General features: G+C 47.1%; 1 protein-coding gene across 3 annotated transcripts in view; it reads left to right on the forward strand.

The window, feature by feature from the left end:
- Nucleotides 1-537: 537 nt before the first annotated feature.
- Nucleotides 538-18012, forward strand: part of DNAJC5 (DnaJ heat shock protein family (Hsp40) member C5) — a 33568-nt gene continuing 16093 nt past the window's right edge. Inside the window, exon 1 of one of the 3 annotated variants that reach the window (XR_012018875.1) lies at nt 538-558. The gene's annotated coding sequence lies outside the window, so the exon portion shown is untranslated. Of the gene's footprint in view, nt 559-6577; nt 6603-18012 lie in introns of those variants that run through there. The other 2 variants (XM_072801817.1, XM_072801818.1) reach the window with 2 other exon arrangements.

An 18012-nucleotide genomic window follows, 5' to 3' on the forward strand; every position in this document is an offset into this window, starting at 1 on the left:
GAGGCCCCGCCCGCTCCCCCGGGCCGGCCGCCGCACCTGCCGCCGCACCTGCCGCCGCCCGAGCGCCCCCGGCACCTGCGCGAGGCTCCGCCCCTGCGCTGCGGTCCCGCCCCTGCCGGGCGCAGGCGCTTCCGGCTCCGCGGCGCGGGCTCCGCCCACGGCCGCCGCGGCTTCCGCTCCGGCGCTGTCCCTGGACGCCCCGCCCCCAGGTGGGCGGAGCCCCGCCGCTAGCCCGGCCCCCTGGGCGCGTGCGCGGCCAGCCCCGCCCCGCGGCGCCCACGTCCGTCCGGGGGCGCGCGCGCCGGTGCGGGTGCGTGCGTGAGCTGCGTGAGCGTGCGTGAGCGTGCGCGCCCCCGCCGCCTGTGCCGGTGCTGCTCCCGCGCCCTCTGCCGCCGCCGCCGCCGCCGCCGCCGCCGCCGCCGCCGCTGCCTCCGCCGCCGCCGCCGCCCGGGGACCCCGAGAGCAGCCCCGGCGGAGGGGCGCGTCGGCCCAGCAGCGCCGCGGAGCCGAGGAGCCGAGCCGCAGAGCCGGCGGGCGGGCGGGCGGGCGGGCGGACTGGTGAGCTCGCGGCGGGCCCCGCGGGCCTCGGGGCAGGCCGGGGCGGGCGGCGCGGGCGGCGCGGGCCGCGGGGGCGCGGGGGCGCGGGGCTGGGCGGGGGCCTGCGGGGCGGGGGCCTGCGGGGCGGGGGCCGGGCGCCGCTCCCTCCCTCCGGCCGGGCTCTCCTCCTGCCCGGGCTGAGAGCCGCGGCCCGGGGGCGCCGCACCGCCGAGCGGGATGCGCGCGAGCGGCTCGGGGTGAAACAGGCTCGGAACGCGCCGCGGGCGCACCTTGTAGGTCGGGGTAGTCGGGCGCTTACCGACACGCTGTGCGGAGCCGGGCGCTCGGGCGGCGCTTGGTGCGGCGGGTCGGGGCCGCGTCGGGGCTCCCGGCTCAGGCTCCAGCCCGTCCGCGTGAGGAGCTCCCGGCTCCTGCGCCCGCGAGGCGGCCCCCTCCGTCGCGTCCTGCGGGAAAGGGAAGCGAAAGTTGGATTTTATCTTATTTTATTTTTCAGGTGTAGGCCCACTGGGGGACATCTTACCAGCCAGGTCAGGGCCTGATCCGCGCTGTTTGAACTGTCAGACGGCTTCGTCCTTAATTGGTTGTCCGTTGGGCGGAAAAAGGAGAAAAAAAAAAAAAAGCACCTTAAAGATGAAAACAGTTATGTTGCCCCAGCTATTCATTAACGTGGTCGCCTAAAGGCAGGACTCCGGCCGGTGCTTCTAGGATGTTTTGTTCCTTTATTGGTTTCTTTCCCGTTGGATGTGCCGCTGAATTTCGAGACTGAGTAATCTGTGAAGCAGGAGGTGAAATTGGAAGCCAGGATCTGAGGGTTTTGGGAAAGTTGATGATTTTAGTGTGTGCGGCCCTCCTTTCACCTGGGCCCGGGGTGATGGGTGCTGGGGACTCGGTGGCTCCCCCGAGGGCGTGTGGCCAAACCGAGAGCTGTAGGAGCTGGTTCTGGCTGCTGGCTGTGATGCAGATGGCCTCGTACCCCCAGGGTCATCGTGGATGGTCATCGTGGATGGTCATCGTGGATGGTCACCGTGAGCAGCGCGGGCTAGAAGGGCTAGAAGGGACGTGGGATGCAGGAGCCTCCGTGCCTGCCCCTGGGCCCTGGTGCAAGCAGAGCGCCCAAGGGTCAGGGGCGAGCAGACAGGCAGGCGCGGGCAGGATCCTCTGAGGCTTGCCCAAGGACCGGCTCTGCTGTCCGGCCCCTCCCACCCCCTGTGACCAGGCTCCTTCCTACCTTTGCCCCCCCCCCCCCCCACTCTCTCCCCCCTGCCATAGCAGCATTCCCGCCAGTCTCTTGGCAGACGCGTGTGCTGCATCCTCCAGTCCGCCCGGAACACTCACTTCCTCATCCTCACGCTCCACGAGGCTGGGCCTTTCCTGACTGCCCTGCAGAGAGTCTCAGCTGGACACCTCCCATTTCCTGTCTGCCTTCTCCCTTAATTTTCTTACAGCACTTGGTTATTTTAATGTCCTATTTAATATACTTAACTATATTTATTATTTTACCATCAGATGAGGTCCATAGGGAGGTGGTTTTGTGTAAAGAACTGTTGCTGGCACAAACCCAGGACATACTTGTTGAGTGAATAATAGCGATAGCTCAGTGACTCCTGTGCAGTACAGTGACTTTGTCACTTGGAAGACGTTGTGAGTACTGAGCACTGAGGGGCTCTGGGCTCTGAGGGAGGTCTGTGACGAGCAACCAGCCCTCTGGGAAAGGACAGCCAATTAAGCGATCAGAGAGATGCTTGAGCCCTCCCTGTAAATCTTCTTTGCAACGTCTAATTTAAATCATCTCGAAATGAAAAGTTTCTAAAGTCAGATCTGCAACTGGTAAAAATGCGTCTGGAAATTTTGACTTTCATTACGTTTCTCCCTCCCCTCCGCTCCCCTCCCCTCAAAAAAAACCCCACTTGCTAGTCTTAATACTTGGTGACATTTGTTGATTAAGTGGATTGAGATGGAGTAATCTGTTAGAAGAACCACATGAAGTGAGCTGTTCCTGATTCCTCAGCCAGAGACTCCTTGCTGCGGTGCTGTGGCAGAAGCAGGCTGAGTCCTGCTTTGTGCTGAAGGACTCTGGAACCCCTTACCTCATGCCCCTGATACCTCAGAATGAGGGAATTTTCTTCTGTTTCTAAGGATGGTTCTATTGAGATATAGAAATCGAAAGGATGCTGCTTGTGTCTCAGCCTTTTCTGTTCTTGAGTCCTTCCGGCGTGCACGGGATAGGTGGCAGTGTGCTCCGCTGTGAGCTACCCTGGAGACCAGTGTCTTGCTCAGTCTCTGACCTGGAACTTGAAAATTTAGGCCTTCTGTACCCGTTCCTGTGCTGAGCACCTACCCGACACCACCATGCAGAGTCCCCTAACAGGCTACTGGGCAGTGCATCTTTAGAAGCTAAATATGAGATGCTCACGTTGATCCTGGGGGGTAGGAGAGAATGACTAAATTGCGGTGGAACTGGGGGCTTGTGATAAGATAGAATTTTGTCTAAGGTGAGAGTTTGCTTCTAAAGTCAGAGTAAGGGGATCCCCGGGTGGCTCAGCGGTTTAGCACCTGCCTTCGGCCCAGGGCATGATCCTGGAGACCCAGGATCGAGTCCCGCATCGGGCTCCCTGCATGGAGCCTGCTTCTCTCTCTGCCTGTGTCTCTGCCTCTCTCTCTTTCTGTATCTCTCATGAATAAATAAATATAATCTTTTAAAAAAATAAAGTCAGGGAGCAAAATGAGCATGATATACACAGATATAATCACCGTTGAAAAATTCCTGAACTCTCCTTTAAAGCCCCCTGTACAGGCTTTGGAGTATATAATGCTATAGGCAGACAGTGCCTCACCCAATGAGGGCAGCCAGTTTTCCAGTAAAGGGACAGACCCCTGTGCCCTCTGGGGCCTGGTGTCAAGTGGAGAGGAGGCTGCTAGCCCTCAGTGGTGCCCTCCTGAGTCCCTGGGTGCTCTGAATGGCAGTGCAAACTACAGTATTCCTCACATGAGGCTTATTATGATACCAATTGGGTCGGTAGATCAAGAGCATCTCTGCTGCAGGTGTCCCAAAGGAAAGGTGTCTCATCAGCTCCTCCCTAAATATAAGGGACAGAGATGCTGGGAAATGGTTAACAGTTCTATTTTATGAAAATGCTGCCCCTAATTTAAGAGAGGGAACTATTACACTTTGACTGTCCTGACGCCAGGGCCAGCTCTCAAATAGTGACCTCCTCCGAAGAGGATTAGCAGCTGGTCTGTTATCGGTAGCTCAGGAAGATTTAAGGGATTAGATTACCAAACAACCTTCAGTTTAGATTTTGTCTTTCATTATTCTTTGTGTTAGTTTTGAGTACATATGGGTAGTTAACACTGAAAATGCAGAAATGGAGTATAGCATCTCATTCTCTGAAGAAAGTAGTATGTAGTGAGACCAGGTGTGGGATGTCACTGAAAATGCCATCCTAATTGGTTTCCTTTTTTTTTATGACCCATCTATTTAGGGGCGCCTGGGTAGCTCAGTTGGTTGGGCATCCAGCTCTTGATTTTGGCGCAGGTCATGATCTTGGGGTCCTGGGATGGAGTTCCACATCAGACTCCTCTTCCAGCAGGGACTCTGTTGGAGATTTTCTGTCTCCGTCTGCCTCTCCACTTTGCACATTCTCTCTCTCTCTCTCCCCCCCTCAAATAAATAAATAAATCTTAAAAAAAAAAGACCCTCCCACTTATTTTTTAGAGTGTGTGAAGGGGAGGGGCAGAGGGAGAGAGAGAGTCCTTGCTGACTCCCTGCTGACTGTGGAGCCCGATGGGGGGCCCCATCCCACAATCCCAAGATCATGACCTGAGCAGAAACCAAGAGTTGGACACTTAACCGAATGAGCCACCAAGCACCCCTTAATCAGTTTCCTCTTTAAGGACTGACCTGTGTATATTAAAAGTTCACTTCGTTCCAAAATCAGTCTATCTTGTTCATGGAGCTACATAAATGATTTTCAAAACTTAGTTTTGTGGCAGAAACCCAACTAATATTTTTAAATTTTGTGATACATTATGAGTAATCAGTGAATATTCTTTGAATAGATAAGTGTGAATGAGCCTTATTTGTCATCATGGGCTGATTTTATTATTTTAAAAAATTTTTCTACATTGAATGTGTATCCCCAGCAAATATGGTGGTTTACAAGATGAAATGTTCGGTCCTATGGTGTCTCCATTGCTATGTTCTGAGGAATTCTGTGCCAATTGGTTGTGAAGTTGCAGTCCTGGGAGTCAGAGGATTGGAATGCTGACTTGCCACCCCTATCAGCTGTGCCCCACCCTGGCTCCCTCTGGGAGGGGCAGCCCCTTTCTTAGATAGCGCTCTCGGCTTGCACCTCTGCTTTTGTCACTGAGTGGAGTAGAAATGTGGTGTAGTGAAACCAACAGAACCCAGATTTTCTGCCAGTCTTGTCCCTTTGCGTTGGTTCAAGGGCTGGGGGCTGGATCCAGGTGCTAGGAGCCCAAGACCGTGATCTCCCAGCGCAGTGGTGGTGAGCAGACCAGAGGTGCACTTCCCAGCTCAGTTGCAGGCCCTGGGAGGGAGTGCCTGGGCTCTGCAGAGCAAGCCTGTGCCACTGCCTGGCTATTTTGTTTCCCTGTCTATTATTGGAAGGGATTAGCAAGCAGCATAGCAAATGTTTGATTTTTTAGCTAGGCAGTCCCATTGAATTTTTCTTATTAAATTGGAGTGTCTTTTGTGAGAGGGTTTCTCTAAGATAAATAGTGAAAAATTTTTAGGTCAAGAGCACAGACTTTATAATTTTTGCCATGCATTATGAAGTTTATCTTCTCCGTGGCAGTGTGTGTCATTTCCTCTTCACATGGGATTTTAACACTTTATATTATGGTGCTCATTTACCTTCTGCTGTAGGGTTTGATAATAAAATCTCAGGGTTTTTGTTTTTGGTTTTGTTTTTTTTTGTTTTTTTTTTTTTCGCCAGTTGCAAAAAAAAAAAATTATGTTGTTAAGAATTTAGTTATAAATAAAATGAGTTTAGGGGATCCCTGGGTGGCTCGGCGGTTTGGCACCTGCCTTTGGCCCAGGGCGTGGTCCTGGGGTCCTGGGATCAAGTCCCGCTTCTCACCTCCCTCCTCCTGTGTCTCTGCCTCTCTCTCTCTCTCTCTCTCTCTCTCTCTCTCTGTGTGTCTATCATAAGTAATAAATAAATCTTAAAAAAAATAATAAAATGAATTTAGTTATAAAAGAACTTTTAAAAGTACATGTAACCAGTATCTGTTTTTAACTTAAAAAGAAGTTGTGTTCCGGGTAAAGATTTTTGCTGGATGCACTTATCTTGTACTTTGAATCATGAGGCTCCACACATCTAAATCTAAAGTTCAGAATTTTTAGTATAATCTAATGATCTAGTTTTATTTTGAGATGAAACTAGAAAGTCTACACTTAAAGGATGACATTTATCTATGAAGTATTTCTTAACCTGTCCAAGCAATGTTGACACTGTTTGAAATGGTATGTTTTCTCATGGAATTCACTTAGAGGATCCCTCTCCTCCACCCTCTAATAGCAAACCCTGTGAATTGACCCCAACTACTATTTCTGAACAGGCTGGTTTATTTAATGCACATCAACCATAATTCCCAGGACAGCCTTGCAAGGTAGCTATTATCCAATTTCAGAGATAAGGAAACGGACGGTTACATATTTTCTCTAGTATAAAGGTGTGGTATTGAAGAATAAGCACAAATAATGCCATCACATGTTAGAATGACAACCTACAGAATTTACACCTTTTAAAATGCTGTTTCTGTTGGTGCTGTTCTGTTGCATCATCTGCCTGGTTGTGTAAGCCTAACTGATTGTTAGCAACATGTCCTTCTTCCTGGTGTGTGTCCTCCCACATTTGTTTCATCTGCTTCTGCTTTTTCTTTCATAAAAATTTACTCGTGGAAAAGATAACTGTGACATCCTCTGAGGGACCCTGTCTTGACAGCCAGTATAGGTCAGTCTGTCCAGCCAGCTGTTCACATCATCCTGTCCTCAGGCCATTGGATGGCATTGCAAACAGGTATTAATGGTGTGGGCATACTCTTGAACCTGCTGTAGTTTGGGAGAAATACACAGACCTTCATAAGTGTCTGCAATTTGTACCTTTTACTTATGGCATATTTTAAACTGGTCACAGAGTCACAGCATGTTGTGAGGCATTAGTGGGTATCAGCCCATATGCTCCACCCTGCAGTGGGCCTGTGGGCTTCGTCCTGGCCTCACCCTAGAATAACCATCGAGCTGATGGACAGCTCACCTTGGTGGTGGTCACAGGTGCAGATCAACAAATAGTTCAGTACAACTTTACCTAATTAGGTGCCCCTACCCCACCAAAGCCTTGAAGACAGGTTTTCTATATTTTTTAAGAGGCAAATGACAAGACAAATTAATAACGTGGATTTTTTTAAGTTTAAGATGTAAAAAGAAAAAAACTTTTACATCTAAAAAGTATGCAATTTTAATATTAATGTTTGATTTATTTTAATTTAATTAATTTTAATTTAAATACTAATATTAGTGTTCAAGCTGAGAGTTATGGAAGCTAAAACCAACATTGTTTTTTTTTTTTCCAACATTGTTTTTATTTAGCATTGTAAACTTTTCTTTTTTAAAAATTTCTTTATTTATTTTAGAGGGAGAGAGAGAGAGCCAGAGTGAGCATGGGATGGGGGGCAGAGGAAGAGAATCCCAAGCAGACTCCCTGCCAAGCACAGAGCCTGATGCAGGGCTCCATCTCAGGACCCTGAGATCATGACTTGAGCTGAAATCAGGAGCCAGATGCTCAACTGACAGCCACCCAGGCACCCCAACAACATTGTAAACTTAGTCTATGTATGTGTTTGTTTTTATTTTTAAAATACGGTAAAGGGTTTTAATGTACCTTATTCGGATGAGGCTTAATGCATAAGAAAGTAAGTTATTTGTGTTCTGGGTAGAGGTAGATTGGTCCCATTTGTAAAACAGTTCACTGAGAATCAAGTGTTACAGCGCCTGTAGGTCAGACTTGGATTTGAATGGCAACCCCACCAGTCCCCAGCAGAATGACTTCATGTAGATTACTCCATGTTTCTGAGCCTCCGTCTCGTCTGTAGATTGGAGATCATAGTAGTCGTAACTAAGGTTTATTGTGTACAAGGCACTGTTCTAAGCACTGCGCAGGAGCTAGGTCACAGACATACCAGCTAGATATTTCCATTCCCGTTGGACAGAGGGGAGGTAGAGATGTTAGTAACTTGCCCAGGTTACTGAACCCATGAGTAGCTGAGCCGAGTTCCAGATCAGGCAGGTGACCTCAGAGCTGCCCTCCCACCACCCATTAGACCAGGTGCCTGTCCACCAGACTTCTTAGGGGGCATTCTGTGGTGTGCAGGGCACGTGTGCCTCTAAATACCTGTACATGGTAAGCACTCCCTAAATTGTAGCTGCCATGTTGGTAAAATTACAGCCTCAGTTGCGCCAGCTTTCTGTTTTGAGGTGTGTGTATGTATTTTGACACTGCTTTGACATCAGGCACCTCTTACAGTTGAATTATCTGCGTCATACTTGGTTTTGTTCTAGATTTGTTGGGATAGTTTGATGCTGGCCATGGCTACAGGAAAGGGTCACTCTGAAGCCTTGTCCATCTTCATCAAAGGCTGGCTATCTCCCAGGGGACTTTAACACTGAGTTGTAGGGATCTGTAGGGATCACAGTGCAGGAAAGTCACGCCATTTCCAGCAGTGTGTTTGGGGGTGTGTTCCTCTTGGAGACCCAGAAGACATTGGGCCTCATCTATCACATTTTATGGACTTTAGGGTTTTAGAAAATTCTTCCTGGTAGACATTCCCTTGTTTGCCTATCACTTTCTGCCCTTTCTGCCATGATACAAAGTTATCTCTGGATTCCTTACACCCAGTCTGCAAAGAGCCTGGTATTTACCTAGGTTGAAAAGTACCTGTGACTTTAATATCCTGAGATTTTAGGTGTTGTGAGGTTAAAACACCAACAACCAAAAATCCCTAATGCCCATTACTTTTATGACAAATAATTTGTCTTCCACTGTCTAGTTTCATGTTTAGATTTGGGGATATATTTATTTTAGTAGGCATTTGTTAGAGGACAGATTCTCTCCCAAATTGGTCCATAGGTAACCTCCTTTCTGAGGAATAAACTTTTGAGAATGTTCAATTTTTATTCATTCATTTATTTTTTAATCTCACAGCTAAACATGTATTTATTGTGTTTTTATTCAACTTCTGACTTCCTTTTCCTTTTATTATTGTATCCTAAACATCAGTTAACTAAAGAAAATCCTTATTTGGCTTTTGGACATAATCATTATTGATAAAATTAATTCAACAGGGGCACCTGGGTATCTCAGCAGTTGAGCATCTGTCTTCGGCTCAGGGCATGATCCCAGGATCCAGGATCCAGGCCCATATCGGGCTCCCTGCAGGAAGCCTGCTTCTCCTTCTGCCTGTGTCTCTGCCTTTCTCTGTGTGTCTCATGAATAAATAAATAAATCTTTAAAGAAATAAAAAATAAAAATAAAATAAAATTAATTCAACAAACATTTACTGAATACCCTGCCAGGACTTGGGGCAGCTGCTCAGTCTGTAACTTAGAGGGCTTGAGGGAGCTAGGTGTGTTCTTGTGTTTTGGCAGCCATCAGTTTTATGTCTTACACGTGTGTTGACTCTGGCTTAGAATTTCTTAAATATGTAAATAGAGTTATTTGGTGCCAATTCTATTCTGCAGCATATTGATCTTTTCCTTTCAGAATAAATAACAAATTCAGAGTCAGACATTCAGACCATTGGCTTCCTGAGCTTCTTCACTGGGTTCTGAGTGTGTTCAACAGTGGTAGTGCTGGTCCTCCCCTGCCTGAGGCAGGTGCTCCACGTACACATACTTTTTCAATGTTCTTTGGCAGTAGGTATTAACACAGTTCCTTTTTTTTTTTTTTTTTTAGATTGTATCTATTTGAGAGAGAGCTTACGGAAGGTGTGGGGCAGGAGAGGGACAAGCAGACTCCATGGGCTCTATCCCACGACCCTGAGGTCCTGACCTGAGCCGAAACCAAGAGTTGGATGCTCAACCAACTGAGCCACCCACCCAAGTGCCCCTATTGTATTTCATTTTTTAGTATTTTCATTTTTAGCAGTTTTCTTTCTTTTTTTTAAAGATTTTATTTATTTATTTGAGAGAGACAGAGGTAATGACAGAGATAGCGACAGAGAGCATGAGCAAGGAGAGGGAGAAGCAGGCTCCCTACTGAGCAGGGAGCCCGAGGCGCTGGATCCCAGGACCCCGGGATCGTGACCTGATCCAAAGGCAGATGCTTCACCGACAGAGCCCTCCCAGGCACCCCGTTAGCAAATTGTCTTTTTTTTTTTTTAAGATTTTATTTATTTATTCATGACAGACACAGAGAGGCAGAGACATAGGCAGAGGGAGAAGTAGGCTCTACGCGGGGAGAGCCCGACGTGGGACTGGATCCCAGGTCTCCAGGATCACGCCCTGGGCCGAAGGCAGACGCCAAACCGCTGAGCCACCCAGGGATCCCAGCAAATTGTCTTCTATAGGGTTAGGTCTAGAGCGCCCAAGGCAAAGGAGCAGTACCCTTTCCAGACTTCACCCTTCCTCCCCAGAAGTGTTTGCTGGTGGTCGCCCATCACTGTCGCTGTGCCCTGCCACGCCGCGGTTTCCCCACTCGTCGCTTGACGTATTCCCTGTACCTTCGGCGGCAGCACCTCTGTCCTCCTGCCCCCGCGTGACCGCCTTCTGGGTAGTGCTCGTGTGCTTACTGTGGGGACCTTGTCCTGCTCCAGCATGGCCCGTGTTGTCTCATCTCCCTGATGTCATGGTGTCAGCGCTGCTCTTCCTCCCTTTCTTGTTTTTCTCCAACTTCTATCGTCTGTCCTTTGAGCTTTATGCTGCCACAGCAGAGAAATATACTTTGTGTTTTGTGACCATAAAGTTGATTGTCTGTAAGTTTATCTTTGAACATCCATAAAATAGTTACATTATTTCCACTTGTGAAAGCAATGTTTATTGTAAAGCCTGGGTCCTGTTGACTGATTATATTTTCTTTCCAAACTAATGCCCTCCTGCCTCTGGGCTCTAAGCAGCCCTCTGCTGCCACCACTGCTGCCTCCTCCTCCTCCTCCTCCTCCCTCCTCCTCCCTCTTCCTCCCTCTTCCTCCTTCCTTTTAATGTTTTCTTCTTTCTTTCTTTCTTTCTTTCTTTCTTTCTTTCTTTCTTTCTTTCTTTCTTTCTTTCTTTCTTCTTTCTTTCTCTATTTAATGTTTTTATTTATTTATTTATTCATGATAGACATAGAGCAAGAGAGAGAGAGGCAGAGACACAGGCAGAGGGAGAAGCAGACTCCATGCCGGGAGCCCAACTCAGGACTCGATCCCAGGACTCCAGGATCACGCCCTGGGCCAAAGGCAGGCACTGAACCGCTGAGCCACCCAGGGATCCCCATCCTCCCTCTCCCTTAAGCTTATTCTTGGCTTCTATTTTTTCAAATTCCCATCATATGGTGTATTATCTTTGTGTCCTGAACTTCCATTTGGGCACTTTGTCCTCCTGGCCCTGGCCAGACAGTGGCTCCTGGGGCTACATGTCCAGCCACGATCCTGGTTTGACCCACAGTGGATAGAGAGGCTGGAGAGTGCTGGATGACAGCTGTAGAGGCCACTGCATCTTGGAGGAAGATCTCCAGAGACAGTGAGAAAAAGCCCTTGGCGTGGCCTTCACACTGCTTCCTGTCTTCATTGCTGAATGACAGTACCTAGTTTTCAGGCCGTAAAGCCTGGGCTTGGGGGACCATGGAACAAACCTCTGCACACTGAGGAGATGAGCTCACAGGACTTACCTTGCAATTGCTTTTAAAGACCTCCTTGAAAGAAAAAAAAAAAAGACCTCCTTGTCTTTGTACCACATGCTTGTATTAAAACACAATTGTTTTTCAGTAGCATTTATCTAATGATGTGTGTGGAATACCAAAGAATTACAGCTTGTAGGTGAGACTGCCTCAGATAATTTCAGAGATTTTTTAAATAAAGTATGCTGAGAATGGAACAAAATAGGGAACCCCCCCAATAGACCTCACATGTGGAATTTTTTTATTTTTTAAAGATTTTATTTATTTATTCATGAGAGAGAGAGAGAGAGAGAGGCAGAGACAGGCAGAGGGAGAAACAGGCTCCATGCAGGGAGCCCGATGCGGGACTTGATCCCAGGTCTCCAGGATCACACCCTGGGCTGAAGGCGACGCTGAACCGCTGAGCCACCGGAGCTGCCCCACGTGTAGAATTCTATAGTAAGCTACAGGCACGCTGCAGATGTTGGGGAAAGACAGGCCATTTACGAGGGTCAAGGGCTTCTAGGGCTTGGGGCACTTGGTGTCACTAGGACCATTGAAGCTGGTCTTTGCCTCATGCTGTGCCCATATTAACTCTAGATGAAGCAGATTACAGCAGTTTTGTTGATGACAAAACTTCAGAAGAAAATACAGAAGAATTTACTTTTGGCTTTGGGATGGGATGGAGAAGGACTTTTGAACAAAAGCAAAAAAAAAAAAAAAGGGAAGCCAACAGATCATCAGTTTGCAAAAGTTTGATACATTCAGTTACATGAAATTAGGAACTTGTGAGATCTGTTGCACCATAGCCTGCATGGAGTTAACAGTACTGAAGTGTGTGCTGAAAAATGGTTAAGATGGTACGTTTTATGTTTTATATCACAATAGAAAAATGTAAGAACTTGTGTTCATCAAAAGATATCATCATAACAAATAAACTATGAACTGGGAGAAGATTTTTGCTGTGTTCATAAGCAGTAAAGGTTCGGTGCCCTGGCTGCAGGTGTGCAGCAGTCCACACAGGATGAGGACTCGGGTGGAGCAAGGCGCCCTTCTGCCCGCAGATGATGCGGACTCGGAAGCCTGGCGGGGCCCGTTGCTTTCCGGAGGGTGTGGGACCACGCGATGCTCGGGGGGGCAGGTGGCACCCTCACCCAGTAGACACTGCCAGCTCTCTGGGACCCTGGAGTTCCACTCTTACGTACTCCCAGCAGCAATTCTTCCTAAATGGTTGTGATGAAGGACCACATTTTCTCTAATTTCCAGTCTGCCCTACTTTTGTAAACGACAATGAAAATGACTAACTAGAAAAATATATGACAAACAAAACATAAAATACAAGCCCAGATTTTATTTTCTCCTTTTTTTTTTTTAATGAACATACATTAAACTTGACTCTGGTTTGTTTGGTTGGTTGGTTGGTTGGGTTTTTTTTGGATGTACGCTTCTCTGAGTTTAATACTTAGAGATTTGCATAACCATCACCATACTCAGGAGATGGGGTACTTCCATCAGCATCCTCTTGGGGCGCCTGGGGGGCTCCGTCTGTTAAGCATCTGATTCTTCGTTTTGGCTCAGGTCATGATCTCAGGGTCGAGCCCAGAGTGGGGCTCCTTGCTCATTGCAGAGTCTGCCTGTCCCTCTCCCTCTGCCTTCCCACCCCCATTCATGCTTGCTCGCTCCCGTGCTCGCTCTCTCACTCTCTCTCTCAAATAAATAAGTAAAACTCTATTTAAAAAAAAAAAACTCGGGATCCCTGGGTGGCGCAGCGGTTTGGTGCCTGCCTTTGGCCCAGGGCGCGATCCTGGAGACCTGGGATCGAATCCCACATCGGGCTCCCAGTGCATGGAGCCTGCTTCTCCCTCTGCCTATGTCTCTGCCTCTCTCTCTCTCTCTCTCTCTCTGTGACTATCATAAATAAATAAAAATTTTAAAAAATTTTTTAAAAATAAAAATAAAAAATAAATTCTTCCCAGCCTGTTTTGAGGAATCAGAGCATGTAACCTTTGAGACTGGCTTCTATCACTTGGCATACTGTCGTTGAGAGTCATCCACGTTGTGTACAGAGTGCTTTGTTCCTTTTTATAAGAAACTTTCAAACTCTTATTCCAGAGTGGCTGCCGCATTTTGCATCCCACCAGAGTGTGAGGGCTCTGGTCATTGTTTATCCTCATCAGCCCTTGCTGTTGCCTGGTTATTTATTTTTTTAGCCATTTTCATAAGTGTGTCCTGATACCTCACTAATTTTAATTTGCTTTTCCCAAATGAATAAAGATGTTGAGTATCTTTTCCTTTGCTTATTTGCTGTTGCTGTAACAGTTTGTGAGCACTTGCAGGCAAGTTCTGCAAGTATCACTGAGTCTGAGCCGACAGTCACTGGCATAAAAAAGATTTGCACTCCAGGAATTGCTCAGCCATGTCCAGAGCAGCATTGTAATAGCAGATCCTGGGAATGTCCTCAGCATCCTTCCATAGAAGAATGGACTGATAAGTTGTGGTCTGTTTATAAACTGGGATTTATCCAGTGCTGGAAATGAAGTATGGGTACATCTAGCGATGTGGGTGGGTCTTAGAGACATACTGAGATTCGAAAGCAAGTCCTAGAAGGTTGCATATACTGTTAGACCAATTTTTTAGATTCAAAATTTTAAATAATGTTTACGGAGAAACATGAGGTAATATTTTAAAGCAAGAGAGTCGTAAACATTAATTCAGGGTAACGTATGATGGGAAGAACATGGAAAACTTCAAGGTTATTGGTAATTTTCAAGTTTTTAATTTGAAGGATGGGATGGTGGTGTTTATCACTATGTGTTATAACTTACATGTTCCCCGGGTGCCTGGGTGGCTCAGTTGGCTAAGCTTCTGACTCTTGATATCAGCTCAGGTCTTGATTTCAGGGTCGTGAGTTCAGGCCCACACTTGGCTCCACGCTGGGTGTGCAACCTACCTAAAATTGTTTGTGTGTGTGTGTGTGCACGCGTGAGCACACGCCATGTATTTCATTCTGTGTATTACATATTACATAAAAAAATAATTAGAACTAAAATAGCTTTCCTTTTAAGGTGTTTTCAAATCTGTTCTTCCAAAGTTGACACATACTTCAGTTTTTCCCCTAACAGCAGCTTTTTAAAAAATGTGTGCTGTGTGCTGAGACCACAACTGGGAATACGGGAGTCCAAGTAGTTGGCTCTTTTCCCTAAAGGTCTCTAAGCATTCAGAGGAGCATAGACGGGACCTGTGAGTATGGAGATTTTTGGCTCTTTTGTTTATTTGGTTCACTGATAAATCTCCAGCTTTGAGAATAGAGCATGGCATGTAGCAGGTGCTCTCAAACATTAGTGAACAAATGAGCAACTCAGACATGTGCTCAAGGCCCAGGAGAGCTCCACGGGACGTGATGGGCCTCTGCCATGTGTGCTGGGAGCAGTGGCCAGGGATGTCTCTGCAGGGCTCAGGGATCCATGTAGGAGCTCTCTGCGTGGAAGGGCTTGGGGCATTGTTTTAGGAGGGCCCAGGTATTCCTGTGTGACAGCACTGTGTCTGCCTAAGAGCCAGTGGTGGGCAGTCAGGCCCCAAGACCCAGTGGACACAGTGGTGGGAAGATGCTGGTGGTGGGCAGGTCCTGTGTCCAAAACGGCCTTGAAGTGGGGCAGACCAGGGAGCTAGAATTTGCTGCTGCAGCCCATGGGGTATCAGAGAAGGACTGGAGAGGAATGGTGATGGGAACAGAGGTGTGCACCACAGAAGCTCCCTCGCAGTCGTGAGAGGGACAGAGGAGGGCAAACCATGTGTCTTCCAGGAAACTCTCCGTCCTAGCAGATTTCTGCCTCTTGTGCCTGGCAATCTCTGACCATTTTAGAGCGCACTGTCGTTGTGTGTGTATGAGCCTTCTTGTCTGCCCGGCCCTTGCGTTGCTCCAGCAGCACAAACCAGGATGCACTACAAGGATGCAAAATGTGGCCCTTTGTTTGTTTTTAAAGACACGATGTTACTAAAGAAGATCCAGCCCAGAGATTGTGGTTTATCCCTCCTGGAGTGAAGCCCCGGAGCAGACCTCTGAGGGCAGTTCATCAATTAGGGCAAGTGTAGTTCAGGTAGGCGTGGCTGCTCTCCAGACCTTGAACGCGGGTCTCAGGACTGCCTTGAAATTACCAAGAATAGATTTAGGAACAACAACCTGGTGCAGGGCTGCTTCAGAGATAGGTGGTAAATTCCCACATCATCACCCCAAGGACATGCAGAGACATCTAAAGGTCTAGACCCCGTGAAGACTGCTCACCGAATCAGCCCAGCTGGGATATCACGGGATCTCATGGCTGGTGGCACTTTCGTGGGATCTGCCCCTGCCGCCGAGCCTGGAGCTGCCTGCCTGTGGCACCAGATGCTGGGGAGACGGAAGGAAATACGAGGGGAGCAGAAGACACGTGCAAACCAGCAATTCACAGTGGCGGAGAAGCGTCACCAGGGACAATGCAGTGCTCTCTTCACTTTGTATGTTGTAGGGTCAGGTGTGTAAGGTGATCTGCTTTTCCTGTATTGGAGAAGTGTTTATTTCTTCTAATCACTATAGTATATCTGCTCATTATAGGAAATACGGACAATAAAGTATTAAGACAATAACTTTTTTCTTTTTTTTTTTTTTAAGATTTTATTTATTCATGAGAGACACACAGAGAGGCAGAGACACGGGCAGAGGGAGAGGCAGGCTCCATGCAGGGAGCCCAACGTGGGACTCGATCCCGGGACCCCGGGGTCACGCCCTGGGCCAGAGGCAGGTGCTCAACCACTGAGCTACCCAGGAGTCCCGACAACAAGTTTTTTCAGAAGTTGAATTTAGGGTTTAAAAAAAAACCATGAAACTTCTTTCTTTCTCGCCTTAACTGTTTTCTTTCATATGGCCTTTCATAACCTTTCTGTTTGCCCATAGCTTCCTGATGGATTTCCCAATATCACATATCCTAAGATTGGAATAAGGTCCTTCCATTTATAGTTTGTCTTTTAGTTACAAGACTGTGTTCCCACTGAACATGGAACTTTCAGGGGTGCATGCTGCCTAGCAATGGTTTCTAATTAGAACGTGAATTTTTGGGACGCCTGGGTGGCTCGGCGATTGAGCGTGAATTTTTGAAATGTTTGTGAAGTGGTGTGGAAATTCAATAGTTTTTATGCTTAGAAAGCATCAGTTTCATCTCCTGATTCAAAATATAAAATACCAATTTGAGTAATATTCACGGCAACTACTTTTTTTCCTTAAAGGGCCAGACAATATTTTTAGGCTTTGTGGTTAAACAGCCTCTGTCGACAGCAGCCATAGATGTAACAGAAAGAAATGGATGTGGCTGTGTCCAGATGAGAGTTCGTAAAAATAAGCAGCTGGTTCTAGGTGATTGGAGAATTTTATATTCTGTTTGAACTTCTCATAGTGTCTAATTTGCTTTGAGAACAAATAACGTTAATTACAAGAGATTGCTTTTAAATGCAGGTAAAATTGACATACAGTTAAATACACAGATCTTAGTAAACTTCAGTGAGTTTTGGTGTATGTACGCATTTGTGAAATCACTACCCCAATTAGGTTAGAGTTACCCTCACCACCCTCAAACGAGCAGCTTTCTGGTTTATATCACAATAGATTGTTTGTCCTGTTCTTAATCTTCTAATAAATGGGCTCATTCTGTGCCCAGCCTGTTTGTCCTCCGTAATGTGTTAGAGGGGTGTCTATTTTATTGCTTGTGTCAGTAGGTCACCCTTTTTGTTTTGGTGAGTGGTAGCCCATATGGAATAGACCGGAAATGATCAGTCCTTGTTGCTGCCATTTGTGGTGTTCACTCTTGGAGCTGATGTCTCTCACTTGTGCACAAGGAGGGGCCCCGAAGTGGAGGCACCTCCTCCCTGCCCCGTTCCTCCAGCGCACGCGAGTCCTGTGTGTTTCGTGTTACATTTTAAACTCTACAAGCCAATGTTGATAACTTTTGCTTTCAGTTCTATGTATTTTTTTAAAACAAGAAGGAAAAAATTATCCTTGACTTTGATTCCTTCCTGAAGATGCTGGTTTCTCTCTGATACTGGTTCCCTTCAGCTTCAATAACTCTCCAGCCTCATTTACTGTAATTTAGGTCTTTGTCATGGGTTCTTTTAGTCTCTGTTTTTCTAAAAAGGTCTTTATTTCACCTTTGTTTCTGAGGGATGTTTTTGCTGCAAATAGAATTCTGGTTTGACGGGTTTTTTATTTCAACACTTTAAAGATATGCTCCGGTGCCTTCTGGTTTCCAGGATTTCTGATGAGAAGCATGGAATTCAGATGATTGTTCCTATGTGATAATGTCAGTTTTCTGTTTACAAGATTTCCTCCTGATCTTTGGTTTTCAGCGGTTTGCTTGTACCTAGGCATGGTTTTCTTCATATTAATTGTATACCCTGCAGCCAGAATAATCTTAAAACATAAACAAGGTGTTTCTGTTGCCTGTTGCCATAAAATGGCTTTCTTGGGGAACTGCGTTCATTCTGATTTTGGGTGCCCTCCTTCCCTGGACTCAGTCCCTGCTCTCAGATTGTTATCTCCTGTTCATCGTGGTGC

This window comes from Canis lupus, chromosome 26 (assembly GCF_048164855.1).
Source record: "Canis lupus baileyi chromosome 26, mCanLup2.hap1, whole genome shotgun sequence".
Taxonomy (NCBI): Eukaryota; Metazoa; Chordata; class Mammalia; order Carnivora; family Canidae; genus Canis; species Canis lupus.